The sequence below is a fragment of the Stenella coeruleoalba genome, assembly GCF_951394435.1.
Source record: "Stenella coeruleoalba genome assembly, chromosome: 17".
In the NCBI taxonomy this organism is placed as follows: domain Eukaryota; kingdom Metazoa; phylum Chordata; class Mammalia; order Artiodactyla; family Delphinidae; genus Stenella; species Stenella coeruleoalba.
In genome coordinates this window covers 64,253,695-64,281,624 of record NC_137163.1, presented here as the reverse complement: position 1 = coordinate 64,281,624, position 27,930 = coordinate 64,253,695, and the positions used below count along the sequence as shown (strand labels likewise).

Genomic DNA, 27,930 nt, shown 5'->3' with positions numbered 1-27,930 from the left:
GGGGGATGGGTTGGGGGAAGGTGGGTGGGAGGGAAAGGCGGTGAAGGGTGAGCAGAATATAGATGTGTGGTCAAAGAGAACTAGAAGAAATAACAGATTTGGACTTTACAAATATCTTTGAGTGGGTTCCACATATGTGCTATTTACAAGCTAAGCCATATTGAAATATGCTGAAAATAAGGGAGACTGACTTAGAGACAGAAAGTATGGGGTAGAGATAAATGGAGAGAATAAAAATGCTAGATTAGATCTTAACTGAGTGAGATGATATGGTACTATCTCTCAATTCATAGATATGTCAGTTAGAAGGCTTTGGTTCTGAAACACAGAAGGCTCAATCCAAACTGGCTAAAACACAGTGGTTATTGGCTTACTCAACTGGAGGTCCAAAGGTAAATTGGGCTTCAAGATAAAGTAACTAAGCAACTTCAGGTTCACTTGGCTGCCGTTTTCTTACTTTTCCTCTCTTCTAGATGTCAGATTCATCCTCAGGCTGGGAATAAGATGGTAGCAGCTGCTCTGGGTCTTCTGCGTACACAGCTTCCCCCATAAAGGGTCAGAGGGTCATTTCTTAAAGTTCTTGAAGAACAGTACCAAAAAAACCCACCATTCCTATAAACCTCTTCTTGAATCTCATTGGCCCATATTGGGTCATATGTCCAGTTATGAACCAATCATAGGCACAAGAGATGATCTTCCCTCTCTCTAGACCAGAAGGCTCATCTCTGAATCTGGGGTTTGGTTAACTTGAGGACCCACTGGGCCGGTATAAGCACCCTACCAACCATCTAATACTGGGCTGTTTTTTCACTGCTGGCAATAATTATATTTGAGAATATTTGAGTAGCATATTTTGCAGTGAAGCTCTCTCCATTTTAAGAAAAAACTTCTCTTACAATGCACTTTATTGTTTTTTATTATGGAAACGATATTACTCTCTTTAGAGAACTGTAAATACAGAAAAGCATAAAGAAGAAAATAAAAGATATGTGCAATTTCTCACCACCATTAAATTCTGAGAATCTCTTGCTACTCTGTTTTCTATGCATATTTGTTTATCCCATATGTTATTGGGTGTTAATGACAGAGCCCATTTCAAATGGATTTAAACAAAAGTGAGAATTTATGTAAAGTACACTGGGCTTAATCCAGGGAACTACAAGTCAGCAGAACCATATGGGAACAAACACTGGAAAGTGAGAAGCAAGTGGGCATCTAGAAAGTAGAGGCTCTATCCTTCTCAAGAAGGCCTGGCCTTCTTGGCTTTGGTGTACAGACAGTCAAATATGGTCCCCTGTAGGTCCCAACTCTACACCTTATTCTTTCTACCATTTATTAAAAACAAGCCTGGGTTCCTAGAAGAGTCAGTTACTTTCCCCAAGCTTGTGCCAAGAGTCCATCCTTTGTCCAATCAACTGTGGGAAGGGAGCGCTCACATAAGACAACATGGTTGCTGAGGGCCCATGTATGTGGGTAGAGGATCATTTGTCAGTGAAAGAGAACCACTGTCCCCTGGACTATGCCCCCAAAGTTTACTACTATACTACCACCCCTACTGCTACTACTGCGACATAAAACATACCTACAAAAACAGGCAAGTGTCACTGAGATCATCCTGAACATGAAGTTGTATAACCTGCCTTTAAAAAAACTCCCAAGCATTCTAACATGAACTCTCTCTTACATGACTAAAATTGCTCACAAGACATCATCTTCAGTGGCTGTTTAATATCCCTTCTAATGGATATACCACAACTTAGTTGTACCATGTCTTAGTTGGAGAATAAATGTTTACATTTTTCCCAATTTCCTGTTATCCTAAACAATACTGGAACAGACATTTTACTGGAAGGTGTTTGCCTTCATATTGGTTTACTCCCATAAAATGGGGTCAATAGTGGAAAATATGGGGGTACAAAACTTACTAACACTTGATGTGCATTGCTAAATTGTTTTCCAGAAAGATTGTACTAAATTACATTTCTTGCAGCAATGTCTGAAGGTTCTCATTTTGTAGAGTGTATCTCTGATAATATATCTAATTATCCAGAAAATTCTCTTTAATGAACTGTCATCATATCAGAACAATTTTATATGTGCTTACAATTTATGTTATGAAAGTAGAATTCCCAAACATTGCCTGCTTCTTACATCCTGCCTAGCAGTTAGGAACTCTGGGTCCCACTCTCTGTCTCCCGAAAGCCTGGGGCCACCAGGCATTGCCGACTAGTTGGGTGTTGTCTGTCCGGCCTTAGAACAGGGTGTGGTTGAGAGGAAGTCTCTTCCGTTTTGACATGTGTACCTGGGGAGTGATGATCGGGAATTGAGTCCTCAGTGAATGTCAGGTCAGACTGAGAGTAAATTCTTCCAAACTATCAATCAAGAGGAAGTCAAGGTAGGAAGCCAAAAAGAAGGTGGATACAAGGGCATTGGAAGAAGATTGGAGGCAGGATCTCAAATGGCTGAAGGGACCAGGCAGGTACAAGGGTGGAGCAGATTAGGATGTAAGCTGAAGCTGTCTGGAAAGCCCACGTCTTACTGGAACTGACCACTCCTCAGCCCCAGCAATTACTACCCATGAAGATAGCTTAGAGTTCTGGGATTCAAAATCTTTTTGAAAGAAAACAGAAATATAGAACTCCTAGTTTTGGTTTCTGTTTTTTTTTTTACATCTTTTTTGGGGTATAATTGCTTTACAATGGTGTGTTAGTTTCTGCTTTATAACAAAGTGAATCAGTTATACATATGTTCCCATATCTCTTCCCTCTTGCGTCTCCCTCCCTCCCACCCTCCCTATCCCACCCCTCGGTCACAAAGCACCGAGCTGATCTCCCTGTGCTATGCGGCTGCTTCCCACTAGCTGTCTATTTTACGTTTGGTAGTGTATATATGTCCATGCCTCTCTCTCGCTTTGTCACAGCTTACCCTTCCCCCTCCCCATATCCTCAAGTCCATTCTCTAATAGGTCTGTGTCTTTATTCTTGTCTTACCCCTAGATTCTTCATGACATTTTTTCCCCTTAAATTCCATATATATGTGTTAGCATACGGTATTTGTCTTTCTCTTTCTGACTTATGTCACTCTGTATGACAGTCTCTAGGTCTATCCACCTCATTACAAATAGCTCAATTTCGTTTCTTTCGATTTGCATATATTGAAGAATCCTTGCATTCCTGGAATAAACCCCACTTGATCATGGTGTATGATCCGTTTAGTGTGCTGTTGGATTCTGTTTGCTAGTATTTTGTTGAGGATTTTTGCATCTATGTTCATCAGTGATATTGGCCTGTAGTTTTCTTTCTTTGTGACAGCCTTGTTTAGTTTTGGTATCAGGGTGATGGTGGCCTCGTAGAATGAGTTTGGGAGTGTTCCTCCCTCTGCTATATTTTGGAAGAGTTTGAGAAGGATAGGTGTTAGCTCTTTAAATGTTTGATAGAATTCGCCTGTGAAGCCATCTGGTCCTGGGCTTTTGTTTGTTGGAAGATTTTTAATCACAGTTTCAATTTCAGTACTTGTGATTGGTCTGTTCATATTTTCTATTTCTTCGTGATTCAGTCTTGGCAGGTTGTGCATTTCTAAGAATTTGTCCATTTCTTCCAGGTTGTCCATTTTATTGGCATAGAGTTGCTTGTAGTAAGCTCTCATGATCTTTTGTATTTCTGCAGTGTCAGTTGTTACTTCTCCTTTTTCATTTCTAAATCCATTGATTTGAGTCTTCTCCCTTTTTATCTTGATGAGTCTGGCTAATGGTTTATCAATTTTGTTTATCTTCTCAAAGAACCAGCTTTTAGTTTTATTGATCTTTGCTATCGTTTCCTTCATTTCTTTTATTTCTGATCTGATTATTATGATTTCTTTCCTTCTGCTAACTTTGGGGTTTTTTTGTTCTTCTTTCTCTAATTGCTTTAGGTGCAAGGTTAGGTTGTTTATTCGAAATGTTTCCTGTTTCGTAAGGTAGGATTGTATTGTTATAAACGTCCCTCTTAGAACTGCTTTTGCTGCATCCCATAGATTTGGGGTTGTCATGTCTCCATTGTCATTTGTTTCTAGGTATTTTTTAATTTCCTCTTTGATTTCTTCAGTGATTACTTTGTTATTAAGTAGTGTATTGTTTAGCCTCCATGTGTTTGTATTTTTTACAGATCTTTTCCTGTAATTGATATCTAGTCTCATAGCATTGTGGTCGGAAAAGATACTTGATACAATTTCAATTTTCTTAAATTTACCAAGGCTTGATTTGTGACCCAAGATATGATCTATCTCGGAGAATGTTTCATGAGCACTTGAGAAAAATGTGTATTCTGTTGTTTTTGGATGGAATGTCCTATAAATATCAATTAAGTCCATCTTGTTTCATGTATCATTTAAAGCTTGTGTCTCCTTATTTATTTTCATTTTGTATGATCTGTCCATTGGTGAAAGTGGGGTGTTAAAGTCCCCTACTATGAATGTGTTACTGTTGATTTCCCCTTTTATGGCTGTTAGTATTTGCCTTATGTATTGAGGTGCTCCTATGTTGGGTGCATAAATATTTACAATTGTTATATCTTCTTCTTGGATCGATCCCTTGATCATTATGTAGTGTCCTTCTTTTTCTCTTCTAATAGTCTTTATTTTAAAGTCTATTTTGTCTGATATGAGAATTGCTACTCCAGCTTTCTTTTGGTTTCCATTTGCATGAAATATCTTTTTCCATCCCCTCACTTTCAGTCTGTATGTGTCTCTAGGTCTGAAGTGGGTCTCTTGTAGACAGCAAATATATGGGTCTTGTTTTTGTATCCATTCAGCCAATCTGTGTCTTTTGGTGGGAGCATTTAGTCCATTTACATTTAAGGTAATTATCGATATGTATGTTCCTATTCCCATTTTCTTAATTGTTTTGGGTTCGTTACTGTAGGTCTTTTCCTTCTCTTGTGTTTCTTGCCTAGAGAAGTTCCTTTAGCAGTTGTTGTAAAGCTGGTTTGGTGGTGCTGAACTCTCTCAGGTTTTGCTTGTCTGTAAAGGTTTTAATTTCTCCATCAAATCTGAATGAGATCCTTGCTGGGTAGAGTAATCTTGGTTGCAGGTTTTTCTCCTTCATAACCTTATGTCCTGCCAGTCCTTTCTGGCTTGCAGAGTTTCTGCTGAAAGATCAGCTGTTAACCTTATGGGGATTCCCTTGTGTGTTATTTGTTGTTTTTCCCTTGCTGCTTTTAATATGTTTTCTTTGTATTTAATTTTTGACAGTTTGATTAATATGTGTCTTGGTGTGTTTCTCCTTGGATTTATCCTGTATGGGACTCTCTGTGCTTCCTGGACTTGATTAACTATTTCCTTTCCCATATTAGGGAAGTTTTCAACTATAATCTCTTCAAATATTTTCTCAGTCCCTTTCTTTTTCTCTTCTTCTGGAACCCCTATAATTTGAATGTTGGTGTGTTTGATGTTGTCCCAGAGGTCTCTGAGACTGTCCTCAGTTCTTTTCATTCTTTTTTCTTTATTCTGCTCTGCAGTAGTTATTTCCACTATTTTATCTTCCAGGTCACTTATCCGTTCTTCTGCCTCAGTTATTCTGCTATTGATCCCATCTAGAGTATTTTTAATTTCATTTATTGTGTTGTTCATCATTGTTTGTTTCATCTTTAGTTCTTCTAGGTCCTTGTTAGATGTTTCTTGCATTTTGTCTATTCTATTTCCAAGATTTTGGATCATCTTTACTATCATTATTCTGAATTCTTTTTCCGGTAGACTGCCTATTTCCTCTTCATTTGTTAGGGCTGGTCGGTTTTTATCTTGCTCCTTTATCTGCTGTGTGTTTTTCTGTCTTCTCATTCTGCTTATCTTACTGTGTTTTGGGTCTCCTTTTTGCAGGCTGCAGGTTTGTAGTTCCCATTGTTTTTGGTGTCTGTCCCCAGTGGCTAAGGTTGGTTCAGTGGGTTGTGTAGGCTTCCTGGTGGAGGGGACTAGTGCCTGTGTTCTGGTGGATGAGGTTGGACCTTGTCTTTCTGGTGGGCAGGTCCACGTCTGGTGGTGTGTTTTGGGGTGTTGTGGACTTACTATGATTTTAGGCAGCCTCTCTGCTAATGGGTGGGGTTGTGTTCCTGTCTTGCTAGTTGTTTGGCATAGGATGTCCAGCACTGTAGCTTGTTGGTCATTGAGTGAAGCTGGGTGCTGGGGTTGAGATGGAGATCTCTGGGAGATTTTCGCCGTTTGATATTATGTGGAGCTGGGACGTCTCTTGTGGACCAGTGTCCTGAAGTTGGCTCTCCCTCCTCAGAAGCACAGCACTGACTCCTGGCTGCTGCACCAAGAGGCTTTCATCCACACGGCTCAGAATAAAAGGGAGAAAAAGTAGAAGGAAAGAATTAGTAGAAGTAGAAAGAGAGAAAGAAAGAAAGAAAGGAGGGAGGGAGGGAGGAAGGAGGGAAGGAGGGACGGAAGGAAAAAAAGAAAGGAGATAAAAATAAAATAAAGTAAGATAAAATATAATAAAGTTAATAAAATAAAAAATAATTATTAAGAGAAAAGAAAAAAATTTTTAAAAACAAACCAAAAAAACGGACGGATAGAACCCTACGACAAATGGTGGAAGCAAACCTGTACAGACAAAATCTCACACAGAAGCATACACATACACAAAAAGAGGAAAAGGGGAAAAAAATCATAAATCTTGCTCTCAAAGCCCACCTCCTCAATTTGGGATGATTCGTTGTCTATTCATGTATTCCACAGATGCAGGTACATCAAGTTGATTGTGGAGCTTTAATCCGCTGCTTCTGAGGCTGCTGGGAGAGATTTCCCTTTCTCGTCTTTGTTCTCACAGCTCCCAGGGGCTCAGCTTTGGATTTGGCCCCGCCTCTGCGTGTAGGTCGCTGGAGGGCGTCTGTTCGTTGCACAGACAGGACGGGGTTAAAGGAGCAGCTGATTCGGGGGCTCTGGCTCACTCAAGCCAGCGGGAGGGCGGGGCACGGAGTGCGGGGCGGGCCTGCGGCGGCACAGGCCCGCGTGACGTTGCACCAGCCTGAGGCGCGCCGTGCGTTCTCCCGGAGGAGTTGTCCCTGGATCCCGAGACCCTGGCAGTGGCGGGCTGCACAGGCTCCCCGGAAGGGAGGTGTGGATAGTGACCTGTGCTCGCACACAGGCTTCTTGGTGGCGGCAGCAGCAGCCTTAGTGGTCTCATGCCCGTCTCTGGGGTCCGCGCTTTTAGCCGCGGCTCGCGCCCGTCTCTGGAGCTCCTTTAAGCAGCGCTCTTAATCCCCTCTCCTCGCGCAGCAGGAAACAAAGAGGTAAGAAAAAGTCTCTTGCCTCTTCGGCAGCTCCAGACTTTTCCCCGGACTCCCTCCCGGCTAACCGTGGCGCACTAACCCCCTGCAGGCTGTGTTCACGCCGCCAACCCCAGTCCTCTCCCTGCGCTCCGACCGAAGCCCGAGCCTCAGCTCCCAGCCCCGCCTGTCCCGGCGGGTGAGCTGACAAGCCTCTCGGGCTGGTGAGTGCCGGTCGGCCCTGATCCTCTGTGCGGGAATCTCTCCGCTTTGCCCTGCGCATCCCTGTGGCTGCGCTCTCCTCCGCGGTGCCGAAGCTCCCCCCTCCGCCACCCGCAGTCTCCGCCCGCGAAGGGGCTTCCTAGTGTGTGGAAATCTTGCCTCCTTCACAGCTCCCTCCCACTGGTGCAGGTCCAGTACCTATTCTTTTGTCTCTGTTTATTCCTTTTTCTTTTTCCCTACCCAGGTACGTGGGGGGGTTTCTTGCCTTTTGGGAGGTCTGAGGTCTTCTGCCAGCCTTCAGTAGGTGTTCTGAAGGAGTTGTTCCACGTGTAGATGTATTTCTGGTGTATCTGTGGGGAGGAAGGTGATCTCCGCGTCTTACTCTTCCGCCATCTTCCCGGAAGCCTCCTAGAGTTCCTAGTTTTTAAACATTGTCTCAATTAAAAAAAAACAAACCATGTGTTGGACAAATGTGTCTAAATATGGACACAGTTTGTGACCTTTGACCTAGAGTAATAACAAAGCTGGACTATAGTCACCTGCTGTGGCCTTTTTTCTTGAAGTATAGTTGATTTACAATGTTGTGTTAATTGCTGCTGCACAGCAAAGTGACTCATTTATGCATATGTATGCATTCTTTTCTATATTCTTTTCCATTATGGTTTATCCCAGGACATTGAATATAGCTGTGCTACACAGTAGGATCTTGTTGTCCATCCATTCTACACGTAATAGTTTGCATCTACTAACCCCAAACTCCCACTCCATCCTTCCCCCATCCCTCCTCCCCCTTGGCAACCACAAGTCTGTTCTCTGTGTCTGTGAGTCTGTTTCTGCTTTGTAGATAGGTTCACTTGTGTCATATTTTAGATTCTACATGTAAGTGATATCATATGATATTTTTCTCTGCCTGACTTACTTCACTTGGTATTATAATCTCTAGTTGCAGCCATGCTACTGCAAATGGCATTATTTTGTCCTCTTTTATGGCTGAGTAGTAGTCCATTGTATATATGTACCACATCTTTGTCCATTCACCTGTCGATGGACATTTAGTTTTCATAACCACAGATGCAGAATGGCTTGAAACATTTAAAAGTTTCAAGAAGGGGTGATTAAAAGACAGGCAAATATGAAGGTGGTTGGAAGTTCCAAATGGGAAAAGTTCTTGTCCATAAGTAGCGAGACCACTAGAAAGAACAAGTGGAATCTCCATTTTATAACAGAGAAGGTAACTTTACCTTGTGAGGCCACATTACTCAGATGGTGAGTATTGTCACATTCCTATGCAAAGGACACATCCTCTGTCAATAGGCCTCTGAAATAATGCACTCAGGTAGTTGATTTCACTGCCTAGCACCAGCACGCCTGGATTCTGTGACTCTTTTATCATGTACCACTTCAGCATGGAGATGAGTTCCAGATAAGACATCAATTTGTGATGCTCAGGTCTGAAAACAGAGCCAAGGTTTAGTCAACCTTGCCCTTTAGCTTCAATTTCCTTTCAGCATTGCTGGCAGCCAAGTCCCTGAGATTGTCATAAATCTGGTCACAAAAACAAGAGCCTGTGTTTAGGAAAGAAAATTGACTTTGTGTTGGAAATTGGTGGACATGGCTGTTTCGACTGGCTTGCTTTCCTCGGTAAACCTTAGCTATGACGTCTATCATGGCAGCGATAACGTGCATTACGTAGGAAGCCTTTGGATTCATAGCCTTCCAAGGTCTTTCATTGTGAATCAGTTCCCTAAATACAGGCAAGCGGAGCCCTTCTGGCCTTGCCTCTTGCATCGCTCACACCAGTGAATGCTTGCCCTCTGCCTGGCACTCTAGCCAGCTAGGGATGTGCAGCAGTCTGTCCCTGGTGAGGGAGGGATCACGCTGGCAGGTAAACCTACGTTGAACACTCAAGACAGGCGCACGCATTTCAAACTTTATTGCTCTCGGAAGCTAGTAGTGGTTTAGCAGAGCAGTCAACATGCAGGTTTTTCAAATAGACACATAACTGGAGATTCACAAACCAGCTATTGGTGTGGGAGCTACTGCTTGCCTTTTGCAGTGTTTCATGCTGTGTGGGTCTGCATGCTGCGTAAGATGTGCAGTAATCTGACATCATGCCCATGGTCCCGAATTAGATGCCCAGATGAATTCTAAGAAAAACGTTGAAGGGAGGGTGGTTTAGGATGAGGGGTCCTTTTTTATTCTCTAGACATGAAAGATTCCATTACCAAAATCTGCTGCTGGGGCCTTTGTCTCCAAATTCTCAGATGCTCAGGACTGGTCATAATTAGAAGAGCTCTCAATGATTATGATACTTAATGAGATATTACAAAGCACAGAAACAGCTGTTATTTATTGAACTCTCACTGTGTTCCAGAGAGTGCTTCCTGTGCATTTCCTTATTTAATTTTAATATGAGCCTAGGAAGGGACGTAGCATAATAGTTAAGCACAAAGCTTCTGGAATTAGACTGCTTGGGTTCAGATCCCAGCACACTCCTGTTATTAACCATGTGAGGTTGGACAGTTAATCACCCTGAGCTTCAGTGTCTGTATCTGTAAGTGGCCAAATATTGTATTAATGTCTGTGTCATAGAATTGCTAAAAAGATTAAATAAAATAAATCAGACAATGGTCTTAGCTCAGTGTTTGGCACGTAACAAATGCTCAGTAAATGTTAACTAATATATATTGTAATTAGTCTAATGTTGGGAAGCAAGGGTCAGATAATTTAAGAAAATGGGCCAAGATCTCATAGTGACAATTTGACCACATCTATCAGGGGCCAAAGTCCCTGCTTTCAACCCCCCTTGGTATTCATTTCCATGACAGATAAATAGATGTTCTTGAACTATCTTGCCTCCTGTGTGGATAAGTGGACTCAAGGTGTTGAGTAGGGCACTTGATTTACCAAGTCATTGGTCCACCAAAGATGGTCCAGCTGTCTCCGTCCCCAGCCTAGTGTCCCCAGCCACTTTTGTTTGAGAGGCCAACAGCAGTAGCAGTCCTCAAAGTGACCATGCATCTTAAAATCACAGACCAGGAAGGGCTGGAGCTTTTATTCCAGGTAGGATCCTATCACAGGGGGCTTTCACTGGAGAAAGATTAAGCCTTACCATTTTGGGAAGATCACAGAGAAAACTTTCTTCACACTCACGTAATACAATGCCAGAAAGTTGCTACCACAGAAAAACAGTGCTTCCTGGGATATGTAAGTTCTTTTTTAAATTGTAATTGGTAAACAAATTTATTGTTTACAAAGCACTATCACATATACCATCTCAGATGATCCTAATGACAACATTTTAGATCAAGCACTATTACCATCATGTTAGAATTGGGGAAACCAGCCCTCAGAGTGGTAAAGTCATTTATCCGAAATCCAACAGCTGGTAGGTAGGAAGGCAGGAGTCTAACCACTTCTAACTCCAAAACCTTGTTCCCCTTTTCCTCCTCCCACTGCCTTTTATGTGTATTTAACCTTAAATTCCACCTAGAATTGCAAAGTCTTATAATGTAAAAGGTAGAAAACATTTTAGAACCACGCTGGTTCCAAGGCTTTTATTTCACAGATGAAGAAAACAAGGACCAAAGAGGAAATTGACTCAGTTACAAAGCTAGACACCAGCAAGCACGAGACTGCATTAACTTACTGGGGAACAGCAACCTGTAGTGAACAGCTCAGAGGCTTTTAGTTCAAATTATGAATTTAGTCACATAGTAACTTTATGTCCTATTCCAAGTTCCTGTTTCTGCTAATTATAAAAAGAAATAACAGTTCTAAAGCACCCACTTATGTGATAGATACTATTTTACACGTGTGGAAAATTGAGTTGCAAAGAAGTTAAGTTACTTTCTCAAAAGCAGAGGTGGAAATGTAAAATAGATAGCTAGTGGGAAGCAGCCGCATAGCACAGGGAGATCAGCTCGGTGCTTTGCGACCACCTAGAGGGGTGGGATAGGGAGGATGGGAGGGAGACGCAAGAGGGAGGAGATATGGGGACATAAGTATATGTATAGCTGATTCACTTTGTTATAAAGCAGAAACTAACACATCATTATACAGCAATTATACTCTAATAAAGCTGTTAAAAAAAAGAGCAGAGGTGGGAGGTGGCAGAGCTGACATTCTGAACCCAGGCATTCAGCTCCGTGAACCATGACCCTAACCATGTGCAGGGCTTCTTCTCCAGCCTTGGGTTCTTCCCTTGTATAATTGAGGGTTATAGTACACACCCTGCTGCGTTATAAGATGGTATTTATAAAGACATAGTCCATAATCACCAAATGTCATTTTTTTCTCCTTTTTCCTGATTGAACAGGAGCAAAGGGAGATTTTTTTCTACCAAGGACACCACAACCTGTGAGGTGGTCATGGACTAAATTCACAAACCCACCAAAAGTTAAAGCTCTAAGCCGTGGAACAGACTAACTGTTGAGGTCAATAGTCAAAAGAAAAAGACAAGTACATGAAAGAAAACAAAACAGAGTTTAAGAAAAGAAAGACACAACTGCTAGAATGCTATATAATCCTTTCACTGTACAACAGCCCATCATGGCCCATCAACGAGGTTCTTCCTGACTGTTACAGATCATAAATGCCCCAGGCTCAGACTGCTCTTTCCTCAATTCAGGCTCATTTAACAGGATCCACTTTAGATACTTTATTAATGAAAGTCATGAAAATGAATGAGAATAAGACATATAGCTGCATGAATTGTGTCTCTTCCTTATTAGACTATTAACTCCTCGACATCAAGGACAATGTCTTATTCATTGTTGTATTCCCAAGGTGTCTTACCTGAATTGTATCTGCAGTGGCCCTGCTCAAGCCCTTATATATGAACAGATGCCCAACAAATATTAAAGAAATGAATGACCTCAGGAATATTTCCAAGGATCATGCTTCCTTGCTAATTTATTCTACTCCATACTACTCCTGAATGCAGAATTGGCAATGGTCTTTAGACTCTGCCTCGCCTTTGCTCCACAAAGAGTGAGTACCTCAGAAAAACAATCTTACTCCTCAGATTTCCTTTTTTTTTTTTTTTTTTTTTTTTTGTGGTACGCAGCCCTCTCACTGTTGTGGCCTCTCCCGTTGCGGAGCACAGGCTCCGGACGCACAGGCCCAGCAGCCATGGCTCACGGGCCCAGCTGCTCCGCGGCATGTGGGATCTTCCCAGACCAGGGCACGAACCCGTGTCCCCTGCATCGGCAGGCAGACTCTCAACCACTGCGCCACCAGGGAAGCCCTCAGACTTCCTTTTTTAAGACGTCATGTAATATAATACATTTCTGTCATGGGAATATTTCGAAATTAATTAGTTTGATATGTTGGTATGAGCATAGAAAAAAATCTGCATAAATATACACCAAGTTGTTAACAGGTTATCTCTAAGAGAACATGAAACATTTACTTGCTAATTTGATATATTTTTGTAAAACATGATTTTCTTTGACAATGAACATGCACTATTTCAGTAAATGAGGAAAACAATTCAGATTTTTGAAATAATTAGGTTTAATTTGTTTACACTCATTTTATATGAATTCACTGATCTCTTCTTTGATGATATTTAGGAGCTACTTTTTTTTTTTTTTTTTGCGGTACGCGGGCCTCTCACTGTTGTGGCCTCTCCCGTTGCGGAGCACAGGCTCCGGACGCACAGGCTCAGCAGCCATGGCTTATGGGCCCAGCCGCTCCGTGGCATGTGGGATCTTCCCGGACCGGGGTGCGAACCTGCGTCCCCTGCATCGGCAGGCGGACTCTCAACCACTGCGCCACCAGGGAAGCCCTAGGAGCTACTTTTAACTCATCAGCAAAATCTTTTTCCATCAAATGGTTTATCTCTGCGGTAACTTGTCAGGCATTTGTACTGATCTGTATTAGATTTTTTTAGAGGATTATATCTTCTGAGCTTCTAGGGATGCATAATATTGAGGGTCTTCAGTTGCACGTGACCCTAATGCATTGGCGATGCCCCAGGAAACTTGAAGAGGAGAGTAACATAGGTTCATAATGGCACAGAGTTGAAAGGCCTTTAGAAGTAATGTAATCCAATCTTCCTTTCCCTGATGGTCTCTCCTGCACCACCCTCTTTGGAAAAATTCCTGGAAGGGGGATCTTGGAGACTCATGAGGGAGCATTCTCTATGTCTGTGCAGTTGTGTTGAGAAAACATCCCTTATGCATTCAACTGCAACTTGCCCTGCTGTAGCATCCATCTATCCATCCCCACTCTACCCTCTGGAGCTACAGATAGGGGAATGTGTCCAGCCCCGTGGCTTTCTCCATCTTTAGGACCTGACAAGAGCTGTTTGCTAGTTTGGTGATGTAAGTAGGATAACACTAGTTGGAAGGAGCTGACATGAGAACATTTTGAAGAATAAGTGGGATGGGGCACAAATTGCTTTTCAAAATGAATCTTCATTAGTTTCACACAATCTTAAAACACAAAAGACTTTTTATTTCCTTTACAGGGGCAAGGGAAAAGGTAAACCAGCTTTAGATGAGGGGAAAAAAGTGTTTAGTCTTACTGAGATATATAGTTTCTAAAGGAAAGACCAAAATATTTAGTAGATAACCTAGGTTGTAGTCCACATCCAGGTAGGAAAGCAAAAAAATCTTGGTAGCCTCCACTAATTCTGCTCACAAGTCCAGAGTGTGGGGCCTTTCCTGAGGTGACTACCCTGTGGTGTTCTAACAGCTCTCCGCTCTTGGACGGAGCCAGGAGTTGAATGACCTTGCAGTGCAGAGGACTATGGTAAGAGCACAAAGCACCGTCACCCTGTGTCGCATTGCTGTGGGTTTAGTGCCCTCACTGGGCAGTTAGCTTCTCTTGATTCCATTGCAACTACTTGGCAGGCTTCTGATCATGAAAATGACCGAACGATGAACGGGAATGGTGGGGAGGTGCTGGGGAACTTCTGCACAAATCTATCCCAGCCGGAGATTTCTCTCCAGGTTGACTTGAGTCATTAATCAGCATCCTTAGGGCGGAGTTCAGACAAGGACAAGTCTTGTACCATCATCTAAAGTCCATGTTTCTCCTTCTGAGCCACTGGGATACAGTGAAGACCTTGCCAAAAGGTCTTGCCAAGAATCAGGTGTCGGGCCTTCATGGTTCTCCCCAGTGTCACCATTCCAATTCCAATTCCTTTCATTAGCATATGACCTTTTGACCTTTGCATTGTGTCAGTTCTGAGCTTAGTAACAGCACAAAAATGACTAATAATTCCTCCACTCAGAAAATGGACCAGTCTTTCTGTTCATTTTGTGCTGCATAAGCTCCTTAGCCCTCTCTTGCATGATTTAGACGACAATGGGAATGTTTCCCAGAAAATTTGTTAAAAAGTGGAAAAGTGAAATTCATAAAGATCTAGTAGGAGCTTTTGAAAGAGAAGGAAATACAGTTCCCCATATAGGCTGAGGAGGGGGAATATTATACAAATGACTTTTGAAGAAAAGAGAAGATGGTTGATAAAATAAGGTCTACAGTTGGAGAGATCACCTTGAAGGTGAGAAAGAAATCATGTTCTTCTGAATTAGGAAAGGAAAAAGGGAGCTTTGGATATATGGAAGTGTTAGAGTGGTGTTTTAGTTTTCTCTGCATGCTGTGAAAAATGACCACAAACTTAACGGCTTAAAACAACACAGATTTATTCCCTTATAGTTATGTAGCTGAGAAGTCTGATCCAGGTGTCACTGGGCTAACAGCAAGATGTTGGCGGGGCTGCATTTCTTTCTGAAGGCTTTAGGAGAAAATATGTCTCCTTGCCTTTTCCACCTTCTAGAAGTGCCCACATTCTTTGGCTCATGGCCCCCTCCCTCCATTTTCAAAGCCACAGCAACCAGTTGAGTTGTTCTCACATCACATCACTCTGACCTTTTTCTGCCTCCTTCTTCCATATTTAAGGACCCTTGTTATTACCTGGACCTCACCTGATAAATCCAGAATAATTTTCCTAAAGTCATTATTCGCAACCTTAACTCCATCTTCAACCTTAACTTCCTCTTGCCGTGTAAAGTAACTTATTCACAGACATGGACATCTTTGGGAGATCATTATTCTGCCTACCACAGACAGGAAACTGAGGAAACTTGTGTAGAGTGACTTGTTTTTAATTAGTGAAATTGAAGGCTTAATCATTTTCTCAAAGTGAGAAAAAAAGGAATAAGGCTGGGAATATTTTCATTTTCAAGAAGCTAAAAAAAGCACACACCACCTGCAGCAGCTTTGGCGTGCGTTCACTGTCTACCCTGATATACCAGCATTAACTTTACACCCTAGGATAAAGATCGCTTTGCTTACCTGTGATGGTTTAGTTCCTTATTTATACTTTCTTGTTTAATGTCTGTTTCTCCCTTAGAGTGTAAACAACATGGTATGGGGTGCAGGGGACTATGTCTCTTTTGTTCACAGCTGTATCCCCTGCACCTAGCATCCATAACAGGCTCTAAATGAGCATTTACTGACAAATTTCAATAAATCCTACCAGACAGTCTGACCTTTCCACACTCATAAAATTGAAATGGTTTTACCGGTAATGAAACCCAAAAGCTTCCACAGTCAGCTTGCAGCAGGGTTTCCAAACCATATGGTTTAAAGGCTCTCCTAAGCCCACCAAGCCCATGTTCTACCTCCCACTCACTCCCTTGGTCAGCATATGCTGTTCCACATTAGTCCTGGGGACCTGCAGACTTGTTAAGGTGGGGTTTATCTTGGCGTCTGGTGGCTCAATTTCCTGACCAGCATCCAATGCCCTGATTTCAAAGTCCTTTCTTCTGAAAGCATCCAACAGCTTGCCTCCAAGACAGACAGAGGTTTTTTAACAGCTTTACTGAGGTTATAACTGAAATACAAAACACTGCATATCCGTTGTTTAAGGTATATCATACGATGAGTTTTGACATGTGTGTACACACTTGATTGGGTAATAAACATACCCATCACCTCCAAAGTCTTCTCCTGTCCCTTTGGTTTTTTTCTGGTTGTTTTTTATTTGTTTTTATTGTGATAAGACACTTAATATGAGACCTACCCCCTTACCATATTTTTAAATGTACAAGACAATATTGCTAACTATAGGCACAATATTCTGCCTACTGCAGATTTGGTAGTGGTGTCTCAAAGAGTGATGCTTTTCTTCTTCCAGAGTCCATAAATTGAGCCATGAACCACGAGGTGCTCATTGCAGGGTTTCTGGAGCAGCATGGTCCGCAGGCCCTTCTGTCTCTCCTCTCTGGTTGAAGTCATTCTTGACGGGTCGAGGTCGCCCTGACTCCAGAGTGGCTCTTGGGAACAATGTTTAATCAACAACAGCCATTACTTCATGTTAAATTCCATCCCCAGTGCTATGTGCAATCTGGCCATGACCCTCACAATACAAATTACAGCAAACTTGGATTACATCAGTCTGGGCTACATAGTTCCTTCAGACATGAAGTTGGCTGTCCTGACACTTTGAGATCAGGGAACTTTCTAAGGGTTATTTTTCTACTTGGAATGATAGATTTGTGCTGATCTGTCCAGTTCTTTTTGTGCTTATCTAGAAAAATGAGACCGTGGACTTGGGTCAGGAGTATAGTCAGTGATGATCCAAAGTCATAAAGGTAAATCAATCTTTTGATTTAACCCTTAATCGTATAAGAAATCTAAAGAATTTAAGTTGTTTAAAATATTAAATACACAATGTTCATTTAATTTTGCTCATTAGAACTCCAAGGCAACTCCATTCAGAACCCCATGGATTCTGACAAGAGAGTCACAAGAGAGCCTGTGAGTCTTAAAAGGAACAAATTCATCAACCATTGAGGAGAACAATGGTTTAGAATCTCATCTCACTCCCCGCAACAGAGCAAATTCTAAATAGATTGAAGAGCTAAACATAAAATTTAAGAACATGGAAAAATGGAAGCAAATATTCATCAAGCGTTTAGGAGAAGAAATGTGTCTGCTTGTGGACACAACAGGAGGTATTACAAAAGAAAAGATTGAAAGACTTATATCTACATAAAACATTTAAATACCTCTAATTTAAAAATATAATAGAAATGCAGAGTCAAACAGCACATTAGAAGAAAGCATTTGTTATACCAGAAAGGATGATTAATTTTTTCATCTAAAGGGTTAACATTTTTTTTTTTTTTTTTTTTTTTGCGGTTCGCGGGCCTCTCACCGTTGTGGCCTCTCCCGTTGCGGAGCACAGGCTCCAGATGCACAGGCTCAGCGGCCATGGCTCACGGGCCCAGCTGCTCCGTGGCATGTGGGATCTTCCCGGACCAGGGCACGAACCCGTGTCCCCTGCATCGGCAGGCGGACTCTCAACCACTGTGCCACCAGGGAAGCCCGAGGGGTTAACATATTTTGATTAAAAAAAAAAAAAGTAAGATCTGATAGGAAAGTGAGCAAAAGATGAGAATACCCTTAACTAACAAAGAGAAAACACAACCGGTTGATAAAACTATAGAAAAATGTTCTACCTTGTAGTCATCAATGAACATTAAAAAAATTGAGATACCATTTCCACTCCTTTAGTTATTTACTTATTCAGTACGTGATTCACTCAACCAGTCTTTAGTCAACAAGAACAGGCAAGGTGGTGAGGATTAGTGATTAGACACCAGAGTTCTGCCCTTGGTAACACTTCAGCCCCATGGAGAGAGAAAGGCTCAAACACCAAAAAGAGATGAGAAAAATAGAAGGAGTGGTGAAATATACACGATGTAGGAAATAGTCTTGGAAATATTTCACATTATTAATAGTACCACTGCTGATAAGGATTTGGTGCAAACAGGCCTTCTTATACACTGCAAATAGGAGTCGAAATTGTTACCACTCTTTTTTCCAGACCAGAATGCTCATTTATTAATTTACCTTGAGAAATACCTGGACCTGTCAGGAGGTCCAGATATTATTCTGACTTAGCACATCCTCCCTTTTAGGCCTTGGGTTGTCTAGATTGTTACCACCTTTGGGGGCAGAAATTTGACAAATTATTTTAAGAACTCTAATGCATGAATTCTAAATTCATACTCTTTGATGATCCCGTTATTATTTTTCTGGGCACCGAGTCAAAAGAAAAGATTCTATGTCCAGAAAAAATTTACAGACAAAGATTTTCATAACACCATTAGTGATCATTATGAGCAAAAGATTGGAAGAAACTTAAATAGCCAAATTACAGAGAAATTTTGGTTCCTCATCTTCATGAAATATTATACAGCCATGAGAGATGTTTTTCATGAAAAGTATTCTATCGAGCAAATATTTGAAGTCTAAAGCATAGATATACTAAAATTAAAACTATGTGGTAAATTAGCCCTAACTAAAAATACTCCTGAAGGAAAGTTTTAGCAGAAGTGGTGCTTGGATATAGCAATTGTGGTAATATTATTGTTCTTAATAATTCACTTTCTTCATAATTGTAAGAGGGTTATACCTCCCCAGGCCCCTGGTTCTGGGCTTAGTTACGTGACTTGCTTTGGCCAGTGAAATGTGAATAGACGTGCACACTCTCTGTCCCACGAGAAGCTTTAGTGCAACTGCACAATTGGAGTCAGCTTTTTGCCCTTCACCCTCTGCCATGAGAACGGCACGTCTGGAATAGAGACTGTTCCCTCAGCCTGCATCTCAAAATGAACAGGTCACCCCACAGACCCCCTACAATGTGATAGGGAAATGGTATAACTATGAGTAGCTGAAGCTTTGGAATTGTTTGATTCTTCAGCAAAGGCTGATTAATACAGAAACTGTGTATTTATTTTGTCGAACACTGTATTTTCAGAAATTTCTTAGTAAACATTTAATGATTTTCAACATTTCAAATATAAACAAGTGCCTCTGCCTGAACCCTAAGAACCGCCCTGGAGGGAATGAAAATTGTTATTTTCCAACAAGATGGAGGATCGTGTCTGGGTACCATGGGAAATTATCATGACTTGTCCTGAGGATTAAAAAAAAATTTTCAGTTAAATTCAATAACTTTTTTTTTTCACTCTTAAACTTAGTGCACTTTTTATTTTTCTTGTTGAAAACAAAGGGGAAAGCCATTGGGGACAGAGAAACAGGAACGAATAATGAAGATCCAGTTTCAGGCACAGTACATATCCTTCTAAAGTGCAATCTTTCCCTTCCTAGCTTGATCTTATTCTTTCCAATTAATGTTCTCCTAACTATTTCAGAATAATAGGAACCAGCTCTGCCACTGCTATGCTAGCAATGAGTGTAGCGGCTCTGCCTGTTGGCAGGCGTGACAGTAAAGACCCCTAATATTTAAAGTACAGAACGGGCCCCTAATAAATAGCAGCAAATAATATTCAAAATGTTCATTGGAGACAGTATTTTTCTTGTTCCAGCAATGAGAATAAGAATCTATCAGTAAACTCACTATTGCCAATTACATATCTAAAATTGTGTACGGGAGATTTTTATCTCAGGGGAGATAAAGAGATGTCCTTTCATGAAGGACAACCTGAGAGTCATAATTTGGTATTGGATCTGGAAAAGACAATGAGAAGTGGACCACGCGTTCCTTGGCAAGCATAAAAATGTACAATCATTTCATCACGAGTTGATGCTAATGAATATTGGAATGTATGTATTTATTCAACAAAATGTTATTTAGCATCTACTGAATCTCATGCATTCTACAAAGTAGCAGGTGAAGGAGTTAGATTCTGCTTTTCCATACCCTTCAGAGGCTAATATGACCCTAGCCTTCGTCAGCCGTATAATCCAGTAAAAAGACATTAATTAACTAGAAAAAAAAAGGTTGCTATGGGAAAACAGCAGAATCAACTCAACTAGAGTAAGAAAGAGGCAAGGAAGTCTTCTTAGAGGAAATAAAGACTAAGCCCATTTTCAGAGGCTCCATAGGCGTGATCCAGGACAATAGGAGGATGGGGACCCTGTGATGGAGAATGGTCCAGGGACAATGAATGGCACATTCGAAACTGAGACAGAAGCTGTGCCTTAGGGGAAATTAGACAGGTTCAGTGTCAGTGAGGGATGATGAAGAGAGAAGGCTGGATGGCTGGCAGGGTCTGGATCACTCTGGGGCTTCACTCCTGTAAAGGGCCTGGGGCCTTGTTATAAAAAGAATGGGATGCCAATCAAAGAATTTCAGGCAGAAACATTATATGATCGGATTTGTGTCTCAGTGAGTTCACTCCAATTAATATGGTAGTCAGTGGACCATCACAGTAGAGTCTAGAGAAGAAATGATGTATCCAGAAGTGTAGTGAGGGCAGGGAAGATGAAGAGTAGATGGATTCGGGCTTCCCTGGTGGCGCAGTGGTTGAGAGTCCGCCTGCCAATGCAGGGGACACGGGTTCGTGCCCCGGTCCGGGAAGATCCCACATGCCGCAGAGCGGCTGGGCCCATGAGCCATGGCCGCTGAGCCTGTGCGTCTGGAGCCTGTGCTCCGCAATGGGAGAGGCCACAGTGGTGAGAGGCCTGCGTACCGCAAAAAAAAAAAAAAAGTAGATGGATTCAAAACATATGTAGGGGGAAGAATCTATTGGAATTATTGGAATCAGCCAGGTCACTCCTCTTGCTTTGTCGTCACGCTCCCCATCATCATGTTAAAATTTGGCTTCCTAGATATTTTTCTTTCTGGGAGAAATGACCCTTGCCCAGCTGACTGTTATATTTAGACAACTACATTTCTTATTCCTTGTTAATAAGTTATATTTCTAGATAGACACTTCAGATTCTTGGGTGCTTATTTAGTAAATTTGAATCCAGATTCCCAAGTCTGATAAACTCTAGGACTCCACCAAGATAATCTGGCTCTGGAAGACCAAAAGCGTATTCCTCTTACAGGAAATTCACCAAAGTCAGGCCATCCTGTGACTCCTCCTGGTAGGGTACCTCCCTTAAACTTCAGTCTCCTGGAGGCCTCGAGCCATTAATTAGTGCTGGTCCCATATAGTTGAGAGAGTAAGAGTAGCACCAGGAGATAAGCTGAATGTAAGTGAAAACTTTATTAAGGTAGACCAGCAAGGAACTGGTGTTCCCGGAAATCTTGAATATGTCCATTCGTGGTTCCATAACCATCGAGACTGCTGAGAAGTGTCAGCCACAAGCTGGGTCTAGAGAGGGGAAAGGATCACTAGGGCAGGTGCACAAGCTATCTTAAAAGAGAAGATTTATGCTATCCCAAAGCCTCAGTGCAAACGGCTTCGTAAGTAAAACTCATCATGCCTCAGTGCATTTACCGTTTTGATTTTGCAGGTAGCAGTGTCATTTGAGATAATCAGTAAATAATTGTTCAAGACTTGCTTTCAGTCATGTGCTGTTACATGTATTTCCTCATGACTGTCCGAGTGGCTCAAAATACAAACCCATCTAAATTAGTAACTCCCATTATACTCTTAATGCATTATGAATATTTCCTTCATACTATTTTTATCATGTTCAGTAATATATTTGTCAAATAATTTTCTTTAACATTCATTTATTCCACTAAGCTAGCTTTGCTCACCACCATCTCCGTGTCCAGGACCTACCTGGTAAGCGTTCAATAAATCTATATTGGTTAGTTGGTTGGGTGATTGATTGCATGAGTTAGGAAGTTAGATTACATGACTATAAAAGTCTGTGGTTTTATGATAGCCCATATTTCTTCAGATAAGGATTTCTGTGCAGGCTAGATGATCCTGACGGATTTCATCCTGCTTCCCCACAGTGAGAATAAATCTCCGAAAAGTTCAATAGTTTTCTGCAGATCACACCATCATGGTTCATCAGCTCTGGGGCTGGACTAGCTCCATGGCTTGTTAAGTGTGTGACCATGGACAAGTCCCCTAAAGTCTCTGAGTGCCAGGTTTCTCATTCATCAATTGGGGATAATAGAAGTTCCTACCTTATGGGACTGTTCCAGGTTTTAAAGCCCTTAGGAGAGCGTTTGGCACATAGAAAGTGCTACATGTGTGTGAGTTACTATTATTACATAGTTGAAAATTATCTAGCCTTTCTGATTCCTAGGATCATGAGTCCAACTTTCTATTCAACATGTGTACCGGACACTCTCTGTACTAGCCAGGAGTCTAGGTCTTGAAGATGCAAACGCAGTCTAGACTGAATTGAAGAGCATGAGGTACAGGAAGGACAAATAAGCCAGAGGACAGATATCACCATAAGATTATGATAAATATTGCTGCTGAACTAAACATTCAAGTGCTCCAGGAGTATAGATGGCAAAATAGCCAATCCTACTTAAGGCCAGATGAAGACTGTTTAATGGAAAAGCTGCCATCTCAGCTGGGCCATGAAGGATGAATATGAGTTAGATAGTTATGGGCAGACTCACATTTATGACACCCTCTCTTCTCTAAAGAGAGAAACTTATTTTTTCAAGAACCTCACAGAGACCCCTGATCTTAAGGCAAATAGGTCTCTACCCTGGTCCTGTGGGCTCTGTCGGGATCGATTTAAACCGGCCCTAGTACTCTCTGTCCTTTTAGCCATCAGATGGTTCAGTCTGTCAAATTAGATGCATGGAAAGGCAACCCTTTCTAAGTTAAGGAGACAAAGCCTTAAAATCAGAAGACCACTGTTTGCTTTTCCCTTCCTCCATCTCCTTGGCACATAGATGCAATGCTTGGAAGGAGATGCAGCAGAGGAGAAGGCCAGTGGGCCTCAGAGGAGGGAGCAGGGAGATAGAAGGAGCCCATGTCCCTGATCCTGTGGTTGAATCAGCAGAGCAGCCTGGAACGCCCTGTCTTTAGTCTTGCTGAGGGAGAAAAATACACCCTGATTTGTTGAAACCACTGTGGTCAAGTTTTCTGTTACTTAACAGCTGAAAGCTGTTCCTGACACGAAGCAGAAGTGGGGATGTCTTTCAAACAGAGCAGTGTCTGTGCAGAGGGTCTACTTTGCCTACAGATAGGTCAGCAGCTTAGAATGGTGGATCGTAGAAGGAAGAGAAAAGAGATCGAGACACAGCAGGAAATGAGGCAAGAAGGTAAAGTCCCTGAATGCTCTATGTTTGGATTTGGATTTGTATTGTATCGATAATTACAAGCCAACAGAGAAATGTAGGCAGTTAAGTGACATGCTCAATATTGCTTATCTAGGAAAATAACCCAGTTGATTGTGTACAACACACTGGAAGCCGGTTAATGGGTATAGTAGTTTAAGAAAGAGGATGAACTAAAACATCAATATGGGGTGAAGGAGAAGAGAGTCAGCCACAGGAGGTCTTCCTGAGGATCATACTTACGGCACCAGCAGGCTCACTTACTGTAGTTGTGGTTCAGAAGCCGGGATACTTACGGAAGGAGTTAAGTGAATTTGGCCTCTGGAGTCGGACTGCCAGTGTGGAGTCACAGCTCCTTCACCTGGCACCTGCGTAAGCTTCCGCAGGACCCTCAACCTCGCAAAGCCACGATGTTCTCACCTGTACAGCGTGCTCAGTAATGCAATTATTTTAGTTTATTTAACAGGCAGTTATATATTAATACCACTTACTATATGCCAGGAACTTCCTAAGTGCATTACAAATATTGCTAGATTTAATCTTCGTAACAAACCTATAAGTACTATTACTATCCCTGTTTTATAGTATTGCCTCGTTTATTATACTGTTGTGGGAATTAATTGAAAACAATACTTGGAAAATGCTTAACACAGTAACTGACACGTTGAAAGCCCCCAGTAAGCACTAGCTTCTGCTACTGCTTCCTTTTTTCTATTGAAATTGTTACCGTGAAACTTCTTTTTTTTAAATGTCTTACCCTTTGCATGGTAAAGAGTAGTACAGAAACATGGCATTTCTTTTATTTCTCTCCTCTGTCTCTCTCTCTGCGAGATGGGATAGTCAGGTTTATTGCAGGATAAATTACGTACAGTAAATTTCACCCTTTAAATGATTGCTGAGTTTAGACACTCACCACTTTGGAACACTTTGTCACCTACTTCTACCACCCCAAAAAGTTCCCTCTTGTTTTTCTGCAAATCAGTACTCTCTCCCCAATCTCAGCCCCAGGAACTACCGATCTGATTTCCTTCCCCTTTTTAGTTTTTCCTTTTACCAAGTGTTATATAAATGGAATCATACAGTGTGGATTATCTCGTTCTGACTTTTTTCACTTAGCAGAATGCTTTTGAGGTCGTGATGTGTTATCTGCAGTTCATTCTTTTTATGGCTAGTACTATTTTAATGTATAAATGTACAAGTCCGTTATCAAATAAATCATTTGCAAATATTTTCTCCCAGTCTGTAGCTAATCTTACCCTCTCTTCAGAATGTCTTTCAAAGAGCAGCAATTTTAAATGTTGATAGTTTGTGCTTTTTGTACCTTACGTCTTTTAACGCTAGGTCACAAAGATTTTCTTCTGTTTTCTTCTAGAAAGTTATGGCTTTATGGTATACATCCATGATTGTGATTAATTTTGAGCTATATTTTTATAGGCATGAGACATGGGTTAAAATTTATTATTTTGCATATGGATGTCAAATCATTTAAGCGTCATTTCTTTAGTTAGACTATCTTTCCCCTATTGAATTACCTCTGTACCTTTGTTGGAAGTTAATTGTCTGTACACGTGTCAGTTGATTTCTGACCTCTATTCAGTTTCATGGATTTATATGTTTTTCCAGTCTGTCTTAATTAATACTATATAACTTTAACGTAAGTTTCAAAGTCAGGTCGTGGGAGGGTCCTCAACTTTATCTTTTCCCCCAAATTTGGCTACTGTAGGTCTTTTGACAAGCTCTTATAAAGAGCTTGTCAATTTTTAGAAAAGAACATGCTGGTGTTTTGATTGGGATTGTAATGACATATATAAATCTATAGATCAATTAGGGGAGAATTGACTTTTTTTTTTTAAATAGATCTTTATTGGAGCATAACTGCTTCACAATACTGCACCAGCCCCTGTCGCACAACAAAGTATATCAGCCACATACATCCCCATATCCCCTCCCTCCCGAGCCTCCCTCCCACCCTCCCGACCTCCCCCCCCAGGCCATCGCAAAGCACTGAGCCGTCCTCCCCGTGCCATGCAGCTGCCCCCCACCAGCTAAACATTCTACATTTGGTAATGTATACATGTCGATGCCCCAGCTTCCGCCTCCCCGCCATGTCCTCAAATCCATTCTCTATATCCATGTCTCCATTCCTGCCCTGCCACTAGGTTCATCAGTACCATTTTAGATTCCATATATATGCGTTAGCATACAGTATTTGTTTTTCTCTTTCTGACTTCCTTCACTCTGTATGAGAGGCTCTAGGTCCATCCACCTCACTACAAATAACTCAATTTCATTTCTTTTTATGGCTGAGTAATATTCCATTGTATATATGTGCCACATCTTCTTTATCCATTCATCTGTCACTGGACACTTAGGTTGCTTTCATGTCCTGGCTATTGTAAATAGTGCTGCGATGAACACTGTGGTAAAAAACTAAAAATAGAACTACCGTATGAGAATTGACATGTAAACAAATTTAAGTTTTCTGGCATGTGAAATGGCATGTTTCTCCAATTATTTAGAACTTCTTTGGTTTTACTTAGGAACATTTGTTTTATTAATATTTTATGTATTACACACTTAACATTGGTAAGTTTCTCCCTAAATAGAAATTAAGCCATTTCCTGGCTTTATGCTACTATAAATGGTATAGATTTTTAATTTTAATTTTTAATTGCTTGTTGCTACTATATAGGCAAACCATTGATTTTAATATTTATCTTCTGTGAATTTGTTAAACTCATTTATTAATTCTAGAGGCACTTTTGTAGATGCTTTGGATTGTTTATATAGATGATCATATCATGTGCAAATGAAGACATGTTTCTTTATTTCTAGTGTGTATCCTTTCATTTATTTCCTCTTGCTTTACTTCACTGACTAGGACCTCCAAAGCAATATGAATAGAAGTTATGAGAATAGACACCCTTGCCTTGTTCCTTGTCTGAGAGGAGAAGCATTCAGACTTCCACCATTAAGTCTGATGTTAGCTGTCAGTTTTCACAGATGAGCTTTATTAGCTTCCAGAAGTTTCCTACTATTTCTGGTTTAGCGAGAACTTTTATGATGAATGACTGTTGAATCTTGTCAAATTATTTTTCTGTGTCTCTGGAGCTGAGCCCATGGTTTGGCTTTTATAGTCAGTTAAAATGGTGAATTATAGAGACCTGGGGATGTTGAAACAACCTCACAATCCTTGGATCAACCCCGGTTAATGAGGCACTATCCTTTTTTTTAGAGGCTGAGGCCAGGCCTTCCTTTCGTTCTTTTTCTTTTTTATTTATTTATTTATTTATTTATTTTTGGCTGTGTTGGGTCTTCGTTTCTGTGCGAGGGCTTTCTCTAGTTGCGGCACGTGGGGGCCGCTCTTCATTGCGGCGCACGGGCCTCTCACTATCGCGGCCTCTCTTGTTGCGGAGCACAGGTTCCAGTCTCGCAGGCTCAGTAGTTGTGGCTCACAGGCCTAGTTGCTCCGCGGCATGTGGGATCTTCCCAGACCAGGGCTCGAACCCGTGTCCCCTGCATCGGCAGGCAGGTTCTCAACCACTGCGCCACCAGGGAAGCCTGGCACTGTCCTTTTTATAGCTAGCAGGATTCAGTCTGCTAGCATTTTGCTAAGGCTTTTTTTTTTTTTTTTCATCTGTGTTCTATTTTCTGGAAGAGTTTGTGTAGCATATGTATTATTTCTTCCTTAAGCATTTGGTAGAATTCACCAGTGAAGCCATCTGGGCCTGAAATTTTCATTATAGGAAGGTTTTTAACTACAAATTCAATATTTCAGTAGATATAATGCTATTCAGGTTATCTGTTACTGCTTGAGTGAGCTTTGGAAGGTTGTGTCTTTCCAGGAATCTGTGCATTTCATGTATCAAATGTATTGGCATATTTGCTATCCTTTGATGTACACAGAATCTCTAGTGATGGTCCCTCTTTGTTCCTAATCTAGTGATTTGGTCTTCTCCCTCTTCTTAATCAGTCTGACTAGATGTTTATCAAATGAGTTGCTCTTTTAAAAATAACCAGCTTTTTTTGTGTGTGTGTGCGGTACGCGGGCCTCTCACTGTTGTGGCCTCTCCCGTTGTGGAGCACAGGCCCCGGACGCACAGGCTCAGCGGCCATGGCTCACGGGCCCAGCCGCTCCGCGGCATGTGGGATCTTCCCGGACTGGGGCACGGACCCGTGTCCCCTGCATCGGCAGGCGAACTCTCAACCACTGCGCCACAAGGGAAGCCCTAAAAATAACCAGTTTTTGACTTCATTGCTTTTTATTTATTGTTTTACTGCTTTTTTATTTCACTGATTTTTGCTCTAACATTTTAATTTTCTTCCTTCTTGTTTTGTTTAAGTTTATCTTCTAGTTTTGAAGGTGAATGCTTATTCATTCATTTAACGCGTTTCTTATTTTCTAGTATAAACTTTTGATGCCATTCATTTCCATCTAAGCACTGCTTTAGCAGCATCTCAAATTTGATATTATGTTTTTTTCATTTT

The 27,930-nt window shown here is 41.4% G+C and overlaps 1 long non-coding RNA gene across 1 annotated transcript in view; it reads left to right on the top strand.

The window, feature by feature from the left end:
• The first annotated feature begins 7,035 nt into the window (after window positions 1-7,035).
• The window catches only part of LOC307175788, a 38,013-nt gene continuing 17,118 nt past the window's right edge, over window positions 7,036-27,930 (top strand). The window contains exon 1 of the long non-coding RNA XR_013824484.1: window positions 7,036-7,265. This is a non-coding gene — a long non-coding RNA (uncharacterized lncRNA). The remainder of the gene's footprint in view (window positions 7,266-27,930) is intronic.